The 22,295-nt window shown below is 54.5% G+C and overlaps 1 protein-coding gene across 1 annotated transcript in view; it reads left to right on the forward strand.

Moving 5' to 3' along the window:
* The first annotated feature begins 607 nt into the window (after positions 1-607).
* FOXP4 (forkhead box P4) overlaps positions 608-22,295 on the forward strand; it is a 59,993-nt gene continuing 38,305 nt past the window's right edge. The window contains exon 1 of the mRNA XM_084275793.1: positions 608-665. The gene's annotated coding sequence lies outside the window, so the exon portion shown is untranslated. The remainder of the gene's footprint in view (positions 666-22,295) is intronic.

Raw genomic sequence — 22,295 nt, forward strand, 5'->3', positions numbered from 1 at the left:
ATCACTTTGCCCCAGGGACCAAACGCAGCGGAAACCAATTAGCGCAGGCGTTAATGAGCAAAACGCGGAGGAGGAGGGTGGTGGTGGTGGTGTGTGTCTGTAGGGGGATAGACTGGGGCATGTCGCGCTGGGGTGGGGGGGTACAGGAGGCGAAGCTACCTCCTCTTCCCCCCCCCCTCCCCCCCAAAAAAAGGCAGGCGGGGCTGTGTGCCCCCCTCCCGCTCCCCGGCGGCCGGGGGAGGGGGAAGAGGCGAGGAAGGAGAGGGGGGGCCGGGCGGGGAAAGCGGCTGCACCTGCTTTAGAGGAACTATGGTAGGGCGGCCGGCGCCCGCCCCGCGCTGCCGCGCCCGCGCCGCCGCCGCGCCGAGCCGGACCTGAGCGCGGCGCGCACGGCCCTGGCCCGGCCCCGGGCTGCCCGCGCTCCGCACGGCCCCGGCGCCGCCCAGCAGCCGCAGCAGGGCGCCAGGGGCGGCGGCGCCGCCGGTGCCCGGGAGCCCCCCGCCATGCCGAGTCGTTTCTAAGCTCTCAGCCCCGACGCGGCCGCCCCGTCGAAGTTTTGGGGGGGTGGGTGGGGGGTGGGGGGGATAGGTGGGGGGGAGGGAGGGGGGGGAAAGAGGCGGCGCGGCCGCATGCCTGCCGTGGATCCCGGCGCTCGGCGCGACCAGGTGGGTGAAAGCGGAGCGGGGCCGGGCGGGAGAGTCCGTGCGTGTCCCCCCGCGGGTGTCCCCACGGGGGTGCGCGCTGCCCCCGCCCCGTCGGCGGAGGGGGTGTGGGGGGGTGTATGTGACCACCCGCCCTGTTCCCGTCCTCACCGGCAGGTGTGGGGCGGGGGTGGGGTGGGGGGGCCGCCGGCCGTGTGTGTCTGTGCGTGTGTCTGTCTGTCCGTCTGTCCGTTCCCCCGCCTCGGCAGCTCGGCGGGTCCGTCGCCCCGTACTCGGCCGCGGCGCGCTCGGAAGTTTGTTGCGGCGTCCGGACAAAGGGAGCGGGGCCGGGGGCTCGGTGAGCCAGCGTAGGGGGGTGCTGCGGGGTCCCTGAGGGTTGGGGGTTAGAGGGGGGGGGGGCGAACCGGGGCTCGGTGCGCGCCTGGGTTGGGGGTGGGGGGGAAGGAGGCGGGTCCCGGCGCGTCGCGGGGTCCCCGCTGCGCCCCCGGTTCGGCGCTCCCGGGGCAGCCCCGGCGGCGGGTGGGCGCGGGGGTCTCCGCCGCCTCTACACACCCTCCCCCCACCCCAACCGTCCCGTCCTTCCTCCCCCCTCCCCGCGCCGAGGCGTTTCCCCGGCCGGCGGAGGGGACACACACACACGACAGCGGCTCCCTCGGGAAAGGGGGGTTCAAGCACCGGGAAACTTGCGCTGCCGCGGGGAGAGCCGCGCTGCCGGTGCCGGCTCCAGACCTGCCTCTTCCCCGGCGCTTTGGGGTCCCGGACCCCCAGGAGAAGGGCTTCGCTCCGGGCGCGTTTAGCCGGGGAGGGGAGCACAGCAACCCCTGCCCCGCCAGCCGCTCCGGGGCTCCTTTTGTTGGTGCTTCCCATTCCCCCCCCCCCCATCTTTCTTTTCTCCCAGCAGCTTTATTTTAATCCCGGCTGCTTGGGGGGCTTGGGTAGGGTTTTTTTTTCCCCCGTTTCTCCCCTTGCCCGTTGCGTTTTAACTCAGCCCTAGCCCCTCCGCTCCGTGCCGAGGAGTGGCCCAGCGGGCGCGATCGTCTCCTTTGAGATAAATAAGTTAAGAATAAGTTAAGTTCAGCCCCAAGTTTTTGAATATTGTTGGGCGAAGCCGCCGCCGCAACAGCCGCCTCCGTCCCCCGTCAACCTGCAGCCGCGACCGGCCATCGCTCCGGCAGCGCCCTGGGAAATCCTCCGCGGTGTCCTAAAATAATAACCCAAACTGCAAGGTGAGGGGAGAGAAGGACAAGCACACGGCTTCGGATGGAGCTGGAGGATATTCCCAAGAAATTCCCACAGGTTTGGATGCTGGAGAGAGGGAGGGGGGGTGGTTTAGGGCAGCCGGCAGTGTATGAAGCCCCTTGCCCCGCGTTCCGCCCGTGCCCGCGTTTCACCCTGGGTGTAAAGTTTTGAGAGGGTTTGGTGTGGCTTTGTTTGGAAGGGGAGCGAGGTTGGGGTTTGGGGGGACTTTTCCAAGGGTTTTGGAGGGGAGGAGGTCAGGTCTTTATAACCTCAATATGATGCCTGCTGCCTGTGGGAGGTCTCGGTGGGCTGGCTGGGACCCTGCCGGCAGCGGCTACTAATAATATCAGCAATAATAACGTGTTTGGAAAGAGTTTTTATTATGGAGCTGTTGTCTTCTGGGAGTTCAGAAATTCCTGGGCAAATACGGTTTGGCGAAGCTGGCAGTGGGGTGCTCGGAGCCCCGGATCAGCCTCTTCCATCCCGTTTCCACCCCAATATCCACCTTCATTGCGAGATGCTCTCCAAACCCCCAGCACTTGCAAAGTTCAGATATTTCTATTCTTCCCTGATCCCGATTCTCCCTGCTCAGGGTGATAAACAAACGCGGCTCTGTCTCTTCTCCGTTCTCCACCCCCCCACCCCGCTAAAAAAGGCACTTCAGAAAGTGCTGCCCCAGCAGGAGATTGCTCCCAGTATTTCTTTTGGTGGTAGGAAATCTGTTTTGAGTTGGCAGGCGCGTTTCAAAGGTGTGTATAGGAGAGAACAAGTGGAGTGTAATTGGTTTTTCTTTTTTCATTTGGGAGTGATTCCTTTTTTTTTTTTTTCGTTCTCCTTTCCCCTTTTAAAATAAAAATAATCCAAGGGCTGGCTGTCTCTCTCCCCCCATCCTGTGTGCTTTTAAATCCAAATAAAAATGTGTGTAAGAGAAAGCAGGAATAATTAACAGGCATCTGCAAACTCCGCTGTGCTGGGAGCGCTGGTCGGGAAGCGCCCGCTCTTGAGAAATTGCGCTGGGTTTGGTGCTTGGCTTTGGTCGGGGGGGGGGGGGGGTTGGTTGGTGTGTTTGGGGTGGTTTTTTGTTGCTCTTAATATAGTCCTGAAGGAATTTGTGTCCGAATTCCTATCTGGGATCGCTCGTTGGCATCGGGGGCAGCTCTTCCATCCCCATCGGTCTTTGCCGGGAGAGCGCAGTACCCAGAGCTTTGCCTTTGCTCAGCCCCAGTTCAGCATCAGATTAAGACCTCGCTTTTCCACGAGCGCTGTAAAGCCGTGGGGCACACAATAAAAATCGTTACTGGTTTCTATATTAAAAGATCGGGGCGGTTTTTAACCCAAACCAGAAGTAGGATTTACTTTGACAAATTTCTTCTTGTGTGTTAAAAAAATTTACACAAGGAAAAAAACATGTTGTGCCAGGGAACAGGCATCTGATGCTGAGTTAAATCAACCCAACATGTGTCTTGCCCAGGCACTGTGACCCTGGTCCTGGGGTGTTTGTGTGGACGCATTCCCTTTTCACACCTTCCCCCTTATTCTCCATTAAATACAGCAAAAGTCTTAGGCTCTTGTGAAATCAAACTTAATTTCTTTTATTTTATTTATTATTAGTTATGTATTTGTTTCTCTTAATTTCCCCTCAACTGTCTATAAAAAAAAAAATATCTAATGAGCCACCCCGGGGTGGGTGGATGGAGAAAATAATTAGAATTGGTAAATTTACCCCGTTCTCGCCCCTTCTTTTCTTGTTCTTGTTGGGTTTTTTTGAGGAGTTTTGTGGGGTTTTTTTCCTACCCCCTTCAAATCGCTTAAACTGGGAAGGAGGAGTTGGGCGGGGGGGGGGGAGAAGAAGGGAACAAAATTTCCTGTGCTGAGCTGGGGAGCTTTTGTCCGGGCTGGGAAGCCCTGGGTGGCTCCTGCCTTTCTTCTGCCCTTTGTGGTGCTGGGGCGAGGCGGGGAAGCGCCTTCCCCAGCCCTCCCGCTCCCTCTGCTTCCAGATAATGGGCAGGACCTCCTGGGTTTGGTTGGTTGGTTTAATTTTATTCTTCATTTCTTAGTTGCATGGGTTTTGTTGGGGGGTTATATTCCCCCCACAGCATCTTTACCCCCTCCTTTCATCCCAAGTTCCTTTTGCTGGGGTGTTTGGTGTGTGGATGGGGGTGACTGTGCTCCAAGCCTGGGTTGAGCATCGCTGCTGTGATAAAAGCCGAAGCGGTCACAGAAACCGTCCCCCTTGAAGTTGGACTCAATTGGGGGGGTGGGAGGATGAAGGAGAACGAGATAGTCATGGAAAATCCCCCCCTTTCCTGTAACCTCTGCCCAGTGGGGTTGGGGGGAGTGGCGGGTACCCCCCTTCCCTGCTTGGGAAAGGGGTAAAGGATGGAGGGTGTGATGGAGCATTCCCTGAGCGAAGGGAGGGCTGGGATTTTGTGTGCCTAGGGGGGGTTAGAAGGCTGAGCAAACGTAGGGAAATGAAATAAAATGGATTAAAATTCCTGCTGGGGAGATGGGGGAGGCAAGAAGGGGGTTGATACTCAGCTCTCCCCCACCCCAAAAAAAAAAAGAAAAAAAAACATATTAAAAATATCAGTAAACACCCCAGTCACCTCCCTGCCCCACGGGAAAGCCCAGCATTGGCTGTGGGATGGGAAGAGCAGGGTGCACTTCGGAGAAAATAATAAATAAATCTCTGCAGTGTATAAAATCAAGTGACACTGAAGTATCCACGGCGGGCCCTCGCCCTTTTCTCTCCTAATAACCCGCCAGGAATGCGAGTGCACTCAGTTGTGAAGTTCCTGCCCGGAGAGCCCGGGAGCTTTTCTTTTCTGCGGCCGGAGAGGGGGATGCTTTGAGGCTGCTGATGTTTGTGTCGTGCTGGGGGAGCAGGGGGAGGTGGCAAGGCTCTGGCTTTCAGGGTTTTTCTCTCCTTTTATTATTATTTTTTCCTTTTTCATCCCCCCCCTTTTTCCTCTTTTCTTGTTGGTTGGGTGGAAAAGAGGGGGGGAAAAGCGAGGCCAGAGGAGAAGAGGTGCTGTGGTGCTGGGTTTGCCTTTGTAGGAGCAAGGTGGGGGGCGAGCCGTGCCCCTAGCCGGGATGGGGCTCATTCTTCCAGCTGGAGAAAGGCGGGAGAGCCTGGGGGTCCCCGGCTTTTCTTTTCGCTGTTTAAAAGTAATACACATTTATGGCTCTTTGCGTCGGGTTTCCCACTGCGGAGCGGTGTTCGGTAGCCTCAAGTATCCGGGGAAATTCTCTTCTTGATGGAAGGGAGAGCTGGGGTGGGTTTTCTCCTCCGCCCCCCTCCCCACAGTAGTTTTAATCCTTCTTTCCCCTCCCTGCCCTGGTTTTTCTCCTTCACCCCCCTCCCCGCCGTGGTTTCAAAGCACTGGAGAGCCCCCGGTTGTAGCTGGCAGATGGTTTGGGGAGGTCCCGTGGCGATGCTTCTTGCTGTTTGCACCCCGACATCTCCCCGGGTGTGCGGTGGGGGTCCCACCTCCTCACTGGGGCCAATCCTGGGTTTATACTCCACACTGCGCCGGGACTCCTGACGTGATCCCGCCGCTGCCTCGGCATCACCTGCCGCTTCTGGAAGTGGAAACTGGAAATTTCCTGTCCCGTTCTCTTTGATTTCCAGTTCCTCCGGCATGGCTGTGGGGGTTACACGGGGTTGGGGGGGGGCACACACAAACCCGGCTGGGGTGAGAACGACAAATGCTTCGGGAGGGATGCACTCGGAAGGATGAGTTCTGAGTTACCAGGAGAGGGAGGGAATAAAACTGCAAACACACTTGCAAAAACCTATCGTTGTAGGATGTAAAAATCCTCTGTGTGCCAGTTCTGGAGCCCTGATGTGCCTCAGAGGAAGGCAGGGGTAGCTCCTTGCTTGAAAATAAAACCAGGAGCTGTGCCATTAGGTTTGGGGCGAGTTGCCGTCCGGCTCGTGACCCCTCCGGGGCTGCGGCCGGTAAAGCTCGCTGCTCTGCCAAGTGATGGGGAAGAACTCTGCACCCATTTTATTGTGGTGCACATCCTTCCCCCTCCCCCTGCTCGCTGTGCTGCACCTTTTAAAGTCAAATATAACTTTGCAGAACTAGGATGGAGCTGGGCACAGTTTGAGAAACTTCTTAATTCCCCCTCGACACACACACACGTTGTATAAAATACAGTGAAGATGCTGCTCGAGGGGGTTTAAAAACTTCCTAATTTAAACCCCTTTTGGCAATCGTGTAGGCAAGTCTCTGTGCTAAAACATGTTGCTGGTAACCAGGCTGCCTGTGACAAAAATGTGTTTGCGAATGGAACGGCATCGGGGAAAGGGGAGATTTCGGATGCAGTGGAGGAGGAGAGCTGCTCCTTTCAGAGGTCAGTAACGTGATGCTGTGGAGGAAAACATCCGTCTGCCACCTTTGGGGTTTTTTTGGGGTGTTTTTTTTTTATATAAAGATCCTGCTGGAGGAGAGATTGGATCTGGGGATGGAGGTGGAGGGAAGTCATTAAGGGATTATGATGCCTTGTGCCGGCAGCGTGGATGGTGGGCACGGGGCTGGCTGTAACGGTATCTGGGTACCCAAGCAAAGGAGCTCTGCATGGGGAATCCACTCTGCTTTTTATTTTAATTATTATTATTAATTTTAAAGGGGAAAAATATCCCAACAACTTGTGTTTGCAGTCTGCTTGGGTGAAGTGAACTGGTGTTGGTGTTCGCTGGCCCCCAGCGATGCTTCCTGCCTGGCTCTGCTGCCCCAGCCAGATGGAAAAAGGATTTTGGCAGAAACCATCCTCCTGTGATGCCGGCACTGGGTCCCACGAGCAGGAAGATCATGCTTGTTTCTTAGCAAAATTGGGGAGCAGTGGGTGACTGGGGGGGTAAATTTCTCCTGGCCCTGATGGCTTGGCTCTACTGGGGGGTCCTGGGTGTTTGTTGGAAGTGGAAGGTGCCGCAGTGAGACTTTACTTCTATTTGAGGATTGCTTTCAAAACCATGGGAAGGAGCAAAACAAAATAATCCTTTTTAAGGTAGTAGAGGATGGAAAAGATCTGTTTGGGGTCCTGGTTTGGAGGGGGTTTTGAAGTTGTTTATTCTGCCGCGTTGGCAAACCCTGTGTGTGTGTGTCTGGCGTCAGTGGGGAGCTGGTACAGGCTGGCTGGGAAACCACCCTGGGGCTGCGGAGCATCGGGCTGGTCCTGGCTGGGCCACGGGGCTGGTGGGGAGCTACATCTCCCCTGAGAAGGAGGAAGACCCTTGGATCTATGCTCCGTGGGTTGTTGTGGCAGCTCCCATGGCTCAGGGAGATGCCATCCCCGGAGGTTTTGGCTTGGGCATCGATGCTCCCCTCTGAGCACACGCAGGGCTGCGGCTGCAGCCGGGATAGCTGGGATGAGCAGCTCAGCCGGAGCGGCAGCATTGAAACAACTTATTTCACCACAGCGCTCCTGGGTTGCCGGCAGAGCTGTGCTTAGAGCGGGGTTTAACTGTGCTGAGGCTGATGAAGGTGTAAGGGGCAGCGAGCGTTTCCCGTGCACTTCGTCGGGGCGAGCTGAGCATCCCACTGCGGAGTCATGTCAGGGGCCAGGAGCTGTCGGAGCCCTGATCCCCGAACTCTCCAGCTGTTCCGTTGCTTCCTCCAAGTCTCTGTTTATTCTACAGACAGTAGATTTTTAGGTGAGGGGCTTGCTTTCTGCCTGCTTGTTATGAACCTGTGAGCTGGGGACTGTCCTTTATCTGCTTGCCTGTAGCAAGATCTGGACAGGGACCTACCTAGGAGAAGCTGTCGTGGGCTTGGTAGGAGATGTCTTCAGCTTTAGAAGAGAACCACAGCAGAGGAAGACTCGAGGTGGGTCACTTGATGTGAAATACGTGGCTTCTGGTGACCCTATGGCTTTGGTTTTCTGCCTGCAAGTTGCCTGCCTGTTATTGGGAATGTGTTTGCCCAGTGACTTTCTGCGGGTGCTCCTTGGCCTGGGGAGGTGGGGGGCAGCTCTCTTGGGTGCCATGCATCACGTGCCAGGATCACAACGCGTCTTTTGGGATGGCTGCTGTGGGATGGAGTTTGTGGCATGGGCAATCCCGCTTTGGCCATGAGGTCCTCGGTGCTGCTTGAAGGATGCTCCTGGCTGCAGGACTGTCCCCAGACCCCAAGGGGATGTGAGGCTCGATTTCTGGTTTGCTTGATAGCATCACCCCTGGGCTCCCAGGGATTGGAAGTGCCTGGCTGGGACAATGAGGGATGTCTGGCTGCTTCCCAGGGTGGGGGAATGTGCCACCCCAGCAGTGCTGGCAAAAGGTTTTGGGGATGTTTGGGACTCAGGGTGGTCACAGGGGTGTTGGCAGGAAATACCTGGCAGAGATGGAGAGGCTTCTTGCTGAGTGTTGGGAGGCTTTGGCTGAACTGGACTGACTTTTTGGCAGGGATGGTGGGCAGAGACCTTATACTGGGGAGGGAAAAGCCCTCTCCCTTGGCCTGGGGTTTCCCCTATGGTGGTGTGTCCCCTCTGGGTGCCACTTGTGGGGCTGTGTCCTGGTAGGTGCCATGGCACAGTGCTGCCTGGTACCAGGCTGCTCCAGATGGAGAAGTGCACCCCAAAACTCATCGCTCCTGAGCGCAGTGTGAAAGCAGCACAGGATCTCGGTACGCTGAACAGACCCAAATTGCCCTTTAATAACTGACAGTTCTTTTTCTTGGCCATCTCCCTGTTTCTCCCAAGGGAACTCCATGCACCCAGCAAGGGGTTAGCATTCCTGAGCGTCGTGTGGCCCCACATCCCTGTCCCAGCTCCCAGGGGCAGGAGGAGGTAGTGAGATGCTTCGTGCTACCAAAAGGGTTTCGGAAGGGGGGTGGCTGTCACCAGCAGGCTGGTTCCTTCCTCCAGAGTCCAAAGTCCCCTGGTCGATCCCTGGATGCGATCAGACCTGCCTGTGGGAAGGAAATTCCCCAGAGCAGGAGTGTGGGGTATCTGGGGTCTGGAATACAAACCCAGCATCATTTGCCCTATTAAAAAAGGAAAGGAGGAGAGAAAATAAAGGTGGGGCTCAAGTGTCCTGTAACTTCTGTGGCAGGAAATGTGAATTAAAAAATGTGCTGTGCCAGGTTGAACTGCAAACCCCCCTTATGTTACCGAGGCGGATTTGGGCGGGGGTGAAGCTGTGCTTTTACAACGTGCCGCCTCCAGCTTTACCCTTCTCCAGGGTTGTTTCCAAAGTATTTATACCATCCTTTCCCTTCCCACTCCCCAGCGACGCTGCTTTGATTCTGCCTCTCTGCAGCAGGGTCGTGGCGGGATGTGGTTTGTTTTGTGGGCAGGGGAGGGTCTCCCCCCTCCCCATCTCCTACCGCCGTGCTCGGCTCTGGCTGTGCTGGGAGGGGGGTTTTGGGAGGCCAGGCTGTGACCGCTCCGCCTGGCGCACACGTTCACTGGTAATAAATTAAACCCTCAAAATTGATGTGATTTCTTATTGGAAAACAAAAGGGGTGTTTGTCCCCTGGGGTGGGGGTAAATCTGGGGCTGGGGGAGGAGGAGCAGGGTGCTGCTGTGCATCCCATCGCTCCTGATTTGTCTCAGGCTCTGGGCACCCGTGGTCCAGAGTTCCTTCTTCCTGCACCCTCCCCGGTGGGTCCTGTTCCCATCCCTCTGACACCTCCCCCCAGCACTGGGGCTGGTGGGTTTGTAGCATGCTGCTTGTGGGGAGGTATGGGGTTGGCTCCTCCACATAGGTACAAGGTGAGAAGCAGGGAAGGGAGAGGAGCGGGCAGGCTGGGATGCACGGGGCCGCATCCTGCTCCTGTGCAAGGCTGGCTGGAGTCAGAGCCAGGCTGGTTTCTGCAGCAGACCCCGATAAAGGGGGTAACATCACCAAAAGCACTTGCTGAGCACAGTGCTCGGGGAGAGGGGGGAATATGGTGGGAGTTTGGGTGCAGGGTCCCCTCTGTCTCGGAGCTGGGCACAGTCGTCTCTTGGGAAGGGGTCAGGATCAGGCACTTGCTTGTCCAGTGCCTGCAAAAATCCTGCATGACATCAAAGGGGGTGTTGGGGTGATGGTTTTGTGTGACACCTGGCTGATGGAGCCCTGGGTTTGCTCAGGAGGGTGTGTGGGGGCTGGTAAGGGGGGAGAGAAAAGGTCCCCGATGTGCACCAGCTGCAAGGGGGGCTTGGATATGGTCCTCCTCATATTCTTACCCTTCTTCGCAGGGTTCCTGGCCAGGGCAGGGATATGGGGGCTGCAAACTGTGGGGCATTGCTGCTGCATACCGGGTGGGTGAGCAAGTGCCAGCTCCATAAGTGCCAGCCCCCAGAAGATCTCCCCAGATTTGGAGTTGGTTGTGTGTTTTTGGGAGGGAAGATGCCAGGTCAATGCGCTCCAGAGGGAAGACAGGTAAAAATCTGCCCTGGGGAGGGGGGAGCATGGTGGAGAAACCTCCAGCATGGGATTTCTGCCCAAGCTCTGCTCCCAAGGTGTGAGACAAGGTTCATTTCATCCCTTGCTTGCTGTAGGGACAGGCTGAAGGTTTGTGCTGAAGTTGGGCTGGGAGTTTCCCTGGGTCCCCCATTGCCCTGGCAGTGGTGGTGGGTGCTGTGGGGACCAGCCCAGTTCCTTTTAACAGCACCCATCCCAGGGCTGGGCTCTGCCTGCCCTGAGGGATGCTCAGGACCCTCCAGATGTGGCAAGCAAGTCCGGCATCTGCACGGCTCTACTGGGGTTATTCACACTTCTCCTTTTACTTATACCTAGTCAGAGGCTGCTTTTAGGGCAGGGATTTCAGAACCCCTTGAAGTCTTTCCCTTCATGCTGGCGGGCTCGAGCCCTGAACAAATGTCGTTTTCCCTGGAAAGTGGAGCCGTGGTTCCAAATCTGGGTCAGACTTCGGGACTGTTGGAGCAGCCCTGTCCATGCATCAAAAGCTGCCTTGTTCCTGCACCACACCGGTACCACACCAGTGCCGACACCAGCATCGCCTGGGCAAAAGCTGAGCAGCTTCAGTGTTGGAGCAATTTCACCCTGGGTTGTAAAGCTGGTGGTTTTAAAATACTCCCTGGTGAAAAGGCCAGTCTGTTTAGATGTGCAAGGAGGTGAAGTTGCATGGGTGAGGGGTTTGTTTGGGGCTTGATGCTAGCTTTGGGGAGGGTTGGTGCCATCAGTGGAGCGGTGGATGCTGGCACTGCGCAGCATCAACCCTGCTGAATTTCCAGCTGCAGATTTGGGTTGTTTCAGGAAGAGATGGTGGCTGTGCCTGTCTGTCTGGGAGAACAGAGGGACAGACCCCTGCCCTCGGAGGGGATGGACATCTCCTTTCCTTGCAGGATAGGTCCTTTGTGTCCACAGCGGAGACTTCTGTTTGCCCTCGCTGGTGTGGATACAAATGCTTCAGAGATCGCCCTGGGGCTGGGGATACGTGGGGAGATGCTGGGGTTTATCTGGAGGCGTAAAATAATAACCAGTGTCTTAAAATTCTTGGCAGCAGGCAGAAGCCATTGTCTGTGTCCGGGCTGGCTGGGGATGTGGGACTGGGACTGCCGGCACGGGCAGGTACCAGGGGCTTCTTGGCTGGGCAGTGAGGTGGGACATGTTCCTTGGGGAGTTGGTGACCCAACTGCATCTGCTTCATGTCTTGGCTGGTGCCACATCCTGGTGTGCTGCCTTCCTTCGCCCCGAGGGGATGGTTTCTGGTCCGGGTAGAAAGGGGGATGTCCCCTCTTTGTGCCCTGCCTGGGGCAGCTGGTGACGGATGGCACCATGTCCTGCAGCCTCCCAGGGGATGCGCTTTGAGGGGGGGATAGAGAGGGCTGTCTGTGACCCTGCCTCAGCAGGAGATGCGGGAAGATGATGTGACCTGATTGCGGAGGAGCGGTGCCGGTGGGGAGCCTGAGCCGTAGTGTGGCTGCAGTGGGGAAGCTTCTACTGCATGCACCCAGCCCAAGGTGGGCACCCTTTGCCTGCGACCCCCTGAAAGAGCCTGTGCGCACCCTGTGCTGGGGGGTTCTGGGTTTACCACTAAAGAAAGCATCTTGTGATGCCTGAGCTGCTGCTGGGGGTGCCTTGTGGCTCCTGTCAGGGGGTCCTCCCCAGGCAGGGAGGCACGGCAGGAGCTGGCAGGGTACTGGGAACCCCTTGCTGCCCAGCACCCATGGGTGCTCACTGGGGCTGTGGGCCCTGGGTGAGGTATAGGGTGTTGCAACTTGCAACCGGTGAGTCACGAGCTGATATTTTGAAGAAGGAGCATTGTTTTTAAGAGGGGTGGAGGGGGGAGAAAACCCCTCAGTTTTTCAGGAGTGCTTTGCAGTGAGGGCGTATCTAACAGCATGGTAACAGTAGTAATTAGGAACCCCCCAATTTGCAGGGTGCTGTCTGTTACAGGCCAGCAGGAAGGAGCCAGTGGCTTCTTTGGCCACTGTAGCACCGTCACTGGAACATCGCCTGGAACATCTCTCAGGCATCTTTGCACCCCGAAGCTGGGCTCACTCAGGAATCTGCTGTTTTCTAGAGGGAGCATCACCCACTGTCTGGGATGAGCAGGGATTCTGGAGGGGCAGATCCCTTCTGCCCCATTTCACTTCATCCTTCCATAGCTCGGTCCCACTCCGTAAAGCAGGGGTGTGCTCCCACATTCAGGAAGGTGCTGTGTCCTGACATGTGGCCTGGTAAGGGCTGAGCTTTTTGGGGTGGACATGTCTTGGGGGCTGTGTGGGTCAGCATAACCCGGGAATGCCATCATGGGTGACACCAGAGTGACGCTGTGGGACCACATCGCCTTCCCGTGTTGCCAGCCTGGCAGCGGTACGGAGGGATGCTTGGATCGGGGATGTGCTGCTATCCTGCTGGAAATGGGCGGGGGGGGGGAAGAAGCTCTTGCTGCCTCTGCAGCTTGAGGCTTGCCCTGGATGCCCAGCAAAGGATGCTGCAGAGGGATGCTGTCCCTGGGAAGAGGACACGATGGCTGCACGTGGCTCATCCAGGTGACACGGGGAAGGAACACGGGGAACCCTGGCAACCTCTTGGCTCTTGGGAAACGCTTCCTCCGGCTGGAGGGATGCTCCGTGCCTCTCTACTGAACCGTGCTCTCCTCCTGAGCACCCAAAATGTTAAACACACCCTTCCCAATCTCCTGCGTGAGTGGTGTGGCCTCGCAGCTGCCCGTCACCGTGCCCGGTGCAGAACTGTGGGACATGCAGGCCCCTTTGCTGAGCTGCTTCCCAGCTTTTAAGAAACCAGGAGAGACATTGTTGGTGTTCTTCCAGTCACTGCTCTGAGCAGAGGTGTCGGGCATGTCGGGAGCCGTGTTCATCTTCAGGGCTGCGGTTCGCTCAGAGGCTGCTGATGAAGGTGCTGAGCACCCTGGCAAAGCAGGAGACATTGGGTCCCTGTGAGATGGAGCTGAGTGGGGCAGAAATAAAATTGGGAGGGTGGTTGAAACCCCTGGCACTGGCTTGGGTGGTGGGATGCATCCCAGCCTCGGGTTGTGCTTGCCTCTGATTTGGATGCGAGAAAACGGACTTCAGACCAGGAGTTTGAAAATGCCCAAGGATAGTTCTCCCCCCCCCGCCTTTTTTCTTCTCGTTCCTCGTGAGCAGCATAATTTCTGGATGGAAACCAGGCAACTTCCTGCATAGAAATGGGATTTGCAGTGGAAAGCATCAATGTGCAGCAGGAAGTACGTTAAATAGAGTGTTTTCTGGATTAATTCTTGCTTTAACGCGATGGAGCCTAGGAAAACTTGTAGCATCAGAGTTCTTCCCTCCTGTTCAGTAGGCACTGTGACTTCCCCCCCCCCCCCCCCCGCCCCCCCCAACTCTGGACTATTTGAAGGCCAGAAGAGACTTTTAGCAACATCAGTCTGACTTGACACAAACTCAGCTGGAAAATTCTGCACAGGGTCTGACTGGGGGAGCTTGTGTCCCAGCGGCATCACCGATGGCCCTGCCATTGCTCCTCATCTGGTTTGTCCCTCATCTACTTGGGGGTATTTTCTTCCTCCCTGGCTCTGCCCTTGCCCCGAAGAGTCAGGGGAGCGAGGGGGCTCCTGCAGCTTGGCTTTTATTTAAGAACTTCCCACAAACACCCCCTCACTGGAAGCCTTCCTCTGCCCTGCTGCTGCCTTTCCCATTCCTGGAGCTGCTGGTGCCGTGGGGCAGTAAGCGCCTTTCTCCTGGGCAAGTCCGCCTCATAGCCCTCCTCTTCCTCAGCTCGTGTAGGGCGATGCCCTTTGCGGCTCTATCCAGGAGGAAGAGCTCTCCTCTTCCTCAGGTGCCCCAGGCTCCAGCAGGCAGGTGCCTGGATAGGGACCCCCCGGAGCGTGGGACTGTATTCAAGCTGTCTGCGTGCCGAAGGGACGGAGGTGATTCTGTGTGTGTTGCGTGTGCAAGGTGTGTGCAGCGCGTGTTGCATGTGTCCCGGGTGGGCTCAGGGCTCTGCCACTGGTGGGGTGCTGCAGCGGGAAGGCTGGGTGAGCCGTGGGTACGTATCCCTCCTGTGTGTGATGCTGGTGGGGTAGAAATACAACTGTGTGAGCCGGGCACGTGGGTACAGACTTAAACCTGGGTCGGGATTTAGAGGGAGATACTGGAGGAGCACCCGTAGAGTGCTGGTGCAAGGTTGGATGCGTCCTGGCAAATGGTGGGGACTGATCTGGCTGCTGGTGCTTGGCTGCAGAGTGATGCCCAGAGCCTTGCTGGAGCTGTGGGCTGGGCACTGGGGTGTGCATGTGTGAAATACATGTGCACAAGCGTGTGCGTATACGTGTGGCGCAGCCCGTGCCGCCGTGCTGGTCCCTGCCTTCAGGCTTGGCTTCAGCTGCGGATACAACCCGGATCACACCAGCGATGGAAGGTGCCTTTAATTATTTTAATAGGATTTTAATAGGATTTTGGGGGAGGGAGGTGTCCATACTGGCCCCCTGTATCCTAAAAACCTCATCCCATGTGGAAGTGCAGCGAGTTGTGTTGGGAAATCGGCTCCGTCTTCCTCCTCCTGGTGTTTTTTTTTTTTCCTGGGAGTTTGGAGTATTTGTTCCCTGTGATTTTTTTTTTCCCCATCCTATTCATTATCATTTTTTGTTAATTAGATTGTGATGGGGAATGGTCTCTATTCAAAAGGAAAACCTCTGAGATATGTTTTTACAAGTGCGTGTGCATTTCGGGGCCGGGGTGGGGGGGGGATGGGGAGAGAGCAAAGATGCTTGAAAGAAATCATTTTAAAAAAATAATAATTTCTTCATAAGGCTCTTTAAAAAAAGAAAAAACCCAGGTCCCCTTCCCCCACCTCAGCCCCCCCCTAATTAAACGATTTGAATTTTCACGTTAACCGCTTGGTGCTTCCTCAGCGCCTCAGATGATTAGAAAGGGATATTCATTTATGCCTTTTAAACGCCGCCCCGATTAAAATCAGAGAGATTTTTTCCTTCATCAAAATCTAACATCCTTGAAAAATTAATTTGATGCCTCTTGTTATCAATTAATTGAATCTCGTTGGGAGAGAGGCTTGTACGGCGGGTGGTTGGAGCTGGCCCTTCTGTTCTTAGTTGCTTTCCCCCCCCATCTCCCTTCTGCTGCTTCCAAACACTGTGACATTATAAAACTCTGCCTTTTTTTTTAAATATATATATATTATTTTACTCATCTCATAAATGAATAAAACTTAGTCTCTCTTCCCACCCTCCTCCCCCATTCCCTTGAGTTCCTCTTGTATAAAAGACCTTTCCCTCCTCCCCTTTTCCTTTCTCCCATCCCTCTTTCCTATAACTTCCGAGACAGGAGGAAAAGAAAGGAAAGAAAAGTTGGGGCTTTAGCAATTTCTTGGCATAGCAAAGCGGCCAGGGTCCATCTTTCTTCCTTTCTTTAACGGGGGATATTGGATATTTCATTTGAATCTCCCTCTTTTCAATTAAAAGCGCCCAGCTCGTTCTCTTAAAGCTGTTTTATTCTCCTCCTCTGTCTCGGCAGCCGGAGAAGCGATTTGCCTTTCTTTAATATTTCAACTCTTTCCCCCCCTGAGACGAGCTGCCTGCCTTGGTTATTTTTTTTTTTTTAATAGACTTTTTCTCCCTCTATTAAACTTTTCCAATCTTCATCCCTTTATTATTTTTTTTCATTCCCACCTCTTCAAAAAAAAAAAAAAAAAAAAAAGAACCCAAAAGAAAGAGGAAAAGTTATAAAATGTAAAGAACTGGGTCATTCAGGAAGTTATTTCAATAACTTTTAAAAATAGGTGTTCACTTAACTTTTTTACTCTCCGTGGAGTAAAAATCTACCTGGTGACTTTTAGATCCAGCTGCTTCCCTGGTGCCTTGTTTATTTATGTCACCTGTGAATTTTGGGTCTGGAGGTTTTGGGGGTGATAACTCAAGTGAGTGTGGCTGGGGGGTGCTTTTGTTTTCTCCACAGAATGGATCTGCACCATGGATGCCCACGTTGTGCTGGGATGGGGGATGTAGTGGGGGGGTATCTTCTTGGTGGGGGATGTAGGTGGGGGTATCTTCTTGGCAGGCTCCCCACAGCTGATGGGGGACAGATGGGCTAGGTCAGGTTCCTGGGCAGGGGTTGGTTTGGTGCCAGGGCCTTGGGAACAGGCATCCGTGTGTCCATCTGACCCTGTGCCATCCATCCCATTACAGCATGAGGTTTGTGTTCCAAGCTAGATTTGGGGTCCTGCAAGTGAGAGATGCTGTTCCGTGTTCCTAGCCCTGCTTAGGTGTCTCCTCTGCTCCCGTGGGGGTTACCAGGATTTTGGGGGTGCTCTGCGGGAGGCTGGGGGTGGGTGCAGGTGGCTGCCAGGATGTGCCTACACTTCAGGGTGGTTTTCCTTGAAATTCCCATTGGAGCACATTGGGTGGAAGAAGTTTTGGTGGGGAGGGATGAGAAATTGGGGTCAGCTTTAACCTCCCTCCTTGCTGGATTCCATGGCAGCCAGAGCTCCCCGGGGGGCTTCCAGGAGTGCAGACTTTGCCCCCCACACTTGCTCACTGCAGCTGGGGCATGGATGCTGGACCCGTGCCCCAAACCTGCAGGGATGCTCTGACACAGCATTAGTGGCCCATGCCAGGTGCAGACCCCTAGCACCCACCCAGCTGGCACCCACTGAGGGTGCTGCCCTGTTCGGGGTCCCCCCTGGGCCCGCACATGCGGCCGCATCGAGGCAGGAGCCCCCGTGTGCCACGTCACTATTTAATTAGAGGTCCCTGATTAACAAAACTTGGCGTTCGGCTTCCTCCTGCCCTCATCTTTCCTGGCTCCGAATCAATGGCTTTGATATGCTAATTAGGGAGTAATTTAATTTCAAAAGGCCGCAATTAACAAGGGTGTTGTGGACATGCTGTAGTTAAGCGGCGTAATCTAATTTGCATTAGTAACAAGCAGGGACTAATTAGAAGCTTAATTAGACACTTAGACGGCTCTTGTGTTTACTTTCTTAATGAGATGGAGTGGGGCCTCTTTTTTTTTTTTCCCTCTTTTTTTTTTTTTTTCCCCTTTTTTTTTTTATTCATCTTTTCAAGAGCACGGCAAGGGAAGGATGCTGGGGAAGGATGCTCGAGAAGGATGCTCAGGAATGATGCTCACAGGATGGAGCAGCACCCCAGCACCTGCCATGTGCCCAGCACCGGCCTTGGCAGCCGACCGGCACCAGCCCGTCCTGTGTCCGGCCAGCCCTGTGTCCACGCTGGAAGGGATTTTATTTTCCTGGAAACTCAGCAGGGAATGGGAGATGTGCCAGCCAGCTGTCGGTGTCTCCGGGGATGCCCCATGTGGGATGGCTTGCTGGGGTTGGGCACCATGTGGAGGATCTCTGGTGGAGCTGGGGAGTCCGTTGGGGTGTTCTTGCTGCTGTGTGTGAGCTCTGAGCGAAGCATGGTCTGAGGGAGATGTGTTTGGGAGTGGCAGGTGGGCTTGGTGGGACCTGAGCAGGAGTAATGCCACATCCTGCTGCCCGACATGGTCCCAGGGCCTTCTACTGGTGTGCTTCTGGTCTTCATGTGAGATGGACCCGTCATTTTGTAGGAGAAAACCCTCCCTGTGGCTGTTCCTGCTTGATTTCTGCGTAGCAGCGAATGCTCCGGTCGCTGGTAGTCACCGGCGTCTGTGAGCATGGCCGGGGTGCTGAGGCTTTGTGGCTGGCACAGGGCTGGGGTGGGTGGGTGAGGAGAGCCACAGGGGGTAAAGGTCTGCCCGCCCGTGAGGGCAAGTGCCTGGAGGTTGGTTCTTTCATGAGAAGTTGCTGGGAGCAAGATGAAAGTGGGAGATGAAAGTGCCCAGAGGTGAGATCCCATTAAAGCGGTGCCCGGGCTTAGCCAGTCCTTGGTTTCTTAAATCTCTTCTAATTTACAGTAATGCTCTAGATTCGTTTCAGCTCCCCCAGACTTTTATTTTAATCCCCTTTCCACATTTCCATGTGTTTATGTGTTAATTAAAGGGTAAAAAGCCACTCTCCGAGCAATCCTGGTTGCTGCTTCTCTTCAAGCCAAAGCCTTTTAAGATTAGTGAGCCGCTTCCTAAAGCCTCGAAGTGCCGGATCCGGACACGCAGGTTGCTCAACTTTCCATAGCTCAGAGCAGATCCAGTGCTTGGGAGCCAGCTTCCTGCAGTTTTCTTCTCCCAACTGTGCAGAGGACCATCCCGCAGGACTTCTGACAGCTTTTTTGGAGGCATTTGCTCGGTCTGTGCTCCTCCATCATCTGCTGGTACCCACAGAAGAGGCTGGCTGTGGGAGAGGCCGTGCTGTGGGGCAGTGCTGTTTAGTTTTGATGTCTGTGGAGATCAAGCAAGTGGAGAATTGATACCAGTTGGGTTGGGATGCCCCAAAACTCATCTGGAGCTTTTGGGGAGAAACAGCTCTGTGAATGCTCTGTCTCCTGTTCTTGCTCCCAAAGACTGTGGGGTGAATCCGTACTTCGAGTCTGCCGGCTTACTCACCTCCTTGTACATCCTCACTCCTCTTTCTTCTGCGACTCAGAACAGTTCCATGGTGATGCTGGGCTCCGTGGTGATGCTGGGCTCAGTGGTACATGAGTGGTCCTTCTCGCAGGACCCCAGGGACTGTGGCACATGCGTGTGTAGGGCACACACATGTGCAGCAGGAGCTGTGTCCAACCGCCCTGCCAGCTAATCCAAACCCTCCCTTGCAGGGAAGCTCTGGGCATCCATCAATCCGTTAATTGCGCTAATTAGAGAGTGTGGAGGTGTTAATTGGAAAACTCTGGTATCGTGCCTGTTTGGGGGGGTGGATGTCAATAAAAATGAATTGATGACTTGGCATGGCATGTGCACTTTACAGGTTAGTGGCAAGTCAGGGGATGTCAAGGAAATGTTACTGCTCAGATGAAGCAATTGTTAATTAAAAGCAACGGTAATTAATACACGCTCATTGCCATATGGTACTGCAAAAGGCAGGGGGATTCTTTGCTCCGTTTCCTTGTCTTTGTCCTGCGGAAGGTGTGTGTGTTTGGGGGGGGGTTAAGTAAAAAGGGGAAAAAAAAAAAAAAAGGCAGAGTGCTTATTCAGTGAAGTGATTTGGAGTCTGAAATGGTAATTAGCAATCCATTTGTGCAGCTTCTGTTGCTCGTTGCCATTAGAGGGGTCTCCTCCCCTCCCCTTTTAAGTAAAACCATCCTTTTTTACTTTATCTGGGTGTTGTATCTTCTGGGGATGACAGTCTGGACAGGATCCCTGCCTTTATGCCTGCGGGAAGGTCTGATCCCTATTAGATCCTCTGGATACCAGCATATCGAGAATCCCTAAAATATTGGATGCGTTTGAACTAAAATAGATGAAAAGCCGGAGCTGGGATGCTGCAGAGCCCTCCCGGCCCTGCGCAGGGATGCACATGTGCTGCCATGCTCACAGCCGGGTGTGCAGCTGGGTTTTGCTCTTCCCGATGCGGCTTCAGCCTCCCCAGATCAGCCCCGGCTGGAAAGGCACTCATTCCTAATTTAAATCGACTTTATAACATTGCAGACGCTGGCTTGGGGTTGGGGTTTTTTTTTCCTTCTCTCTTTCTTTCTCCTTTCTTAAAGGTTTTGTAAAACTTTTATTTGAATGGAAATATTTTCAGTATTATTATTACTTTCTTTTATGACTTCCCTTGCAGCGTTGGGAACACCAGACACACCAGCATCCCAGTAGGGTTTGCAAACGGGAAGTTTGAGTTTTACTAGACTTGGAGAGGGAACCCAACTGGCCTGGTGTCCCAAGGCTGCGGGAATCACCCAGCTGGACCCCAGCACCGGTTCATCTGCTCCAGCATCCTGCCTCTGGCAGGGACGGGGGCCCGGCAGAGCAAACCCGCAGTTACAGCTCCTCCACGAACAGAGATTTCCTCCTAATTCCCAATAGTTAAGCTTCAATTTATGCCCCGAAGCCAGGAAAGTTTTATATTCTTTCCAAAACCTTTTTTTTTTCTTTTTTTTTCTTTTTTTTTAATACTTCCTGTTGTAACTCTGGATATTCTTGTTCTCTGTATAATAACAATCAAATCCCTTTTTGAATCCTGACCGTAGTGATGCTGTGTGACTGCCGGGGCGCAGGCAGAGCCCAGCTTTCCCCACAGAGCTGCTCTCCTGGTCGAAACCTGGAGCAGGCCTTGGATTTCAGGGGGAAAAATGAAAAAAGGATCAGTAATAACTTAATATTTCTGCAGGTTCTTGTTAGACGTTGTGGGGGAAGAGGAGCAAGCACGATTTTTGATGGTGAAAGGTGTTTTCTTTCATCCAGTTTGCTCTGCTCCTACCGCAGCATCCATAGGCAGTCCTTTCCCCATCCCTTCTTGGGAAGCTGCTCTCACTCCAGCACCCCCACTTCCAACAAAACCAGTAATCCCTGTTAACCTTGAACTCTCCAGCAGCCACCGGTGTGTCACCCTGCACGGGTTCGGTAGCACCGGGACGGCGGGATGGAGCCGGCAGCTTCACATGGGAATTAATGTCAGTCATATACCCTGCGGAAATGACTTTTGAAATGCATATAATCTCAAACATGCAAATGAGAAGCTTGCTTCACCCTGTTTAATATGAATGATCAGCTTCTGAATAGCTATTATTACACGCCACATTTCAGCAATTATGTTGTTCGAGGTTTGTCTTTCTGTCTTTTTGGGCGGGGGGGGGTGGAGGGGGAAAAAAGAGAAGAAAAAGGAAGAAATGGTGTTTCTTTCCCTGTCCCTCTTTCTTTATGCCACTCCGGTTTCAAACTCGCTGGCCGGTGGTGGGTGAGGGAACAGTTTGGATGGCGCTGGTGTGGAGGAGATAGAACTGTCCCCTCTGCTTTTCTGTGAAGCAAAGTGTGAGTTGGGAAGGTGTGAGAGACACTGGGTGCTGGTGGGGCATCCCGTGCCCTGATGCGCTCTGTGCAGGGCTGGATGTGGTCCTGGGGTGGCTGCTGACTGGAGCTGATGCTGGATGCGGTGGTTACTTTTCCTTTGGATCCAGGAGTTTCTTCCAGAAAGCGAATCCTCAGGTTCACAGCTAATCTGACCCAACTGAGCAAAGACTCTTTGTCTCTTTGAAGCCAAGCCCCGTATCTCCTCGGGACTCCCTCCCCGAACCCATCTGCCTTCACTTAAATAGCATTTAAGATGGGGGGGCTAGGGATGTACTTAGCACCCAGCTCTTCGGTGTGCAAGCAGCTCTCCTGGTGCCCTGTGATTTCCCCCAGATCTCTGTGGTGGCTCAGGATTGAACGGAGCTTAGGGTGACTGCCCTGATGCTGCCAGCATCCTACAGCAATGTTCCCAGGATTGCTGCAGCGTGCACAGGCTGCGACCTTCAGACAGTTCTGCCTTCGTGCCCCGGGTGTAATGGGGTGATGGGCTGGGATAGTTGACGGGGATAAAACCCACCCGTGGAGTCAATGTGTTTCGTCGTTGCCTTGCGAGGGGGAAGCCTGTAACTGCATGGAATGAAATGCAAAACGCTGTTGCCAGGGGCTCACGCAGGGCTGGACCCATCTTGGGAAGGACCCAGCTTGGTCTTTCAAGGGCATCCGAGGGTATGGTGGGAGGAGAGGCTTCACGGAGGCATCTGGGAAACAGGCAGAATTTTCCAGCTGATGTTTTCCAGAGTGCCGCTGCGCTCTCTGTTTCACTGCGTCCCGGCTCCGCGGTACCTTCGGGTTTCCTTGACCTGGTGGAAAACTCTCTGCTGTGTGGGTTCAACCTGCTGGGCAGCACTGGTTTCCTGGGAGCTGAGGTGCTTTGTGGAAACGCATGAACTTGGAGATTTCCATGGTGAAACGTGCGGCACAGGCTCCATGTGCTCTGTGTACCCCTCTCTGAAACTTCAACCGTGCCGTTCCTGGTGTCCCAGAGTGAAATATTTTGGGATTCGCTGAAAAATGCCCTGATTTCTTGGGGGTTTATGTCTTCGTCAGGCTGGGAGAAAGCCGAAAACAGGGTGTTTTCTGAAGGGACGGGTTGTGCTT

The sequence above is a fragment of the Gallinula chloropus genome (genome assembly GCF_964237585.1).
Source record: "Gallinula chloropus genome assembly, chromosome: 27".
Classification (NCBI taxonomy): domain Eukaryota; kingdom Metazoa; phylum Chordata; class Aves; order Gruiformes; family Rallidae; genus Gallinula; species Gallinula chloropus.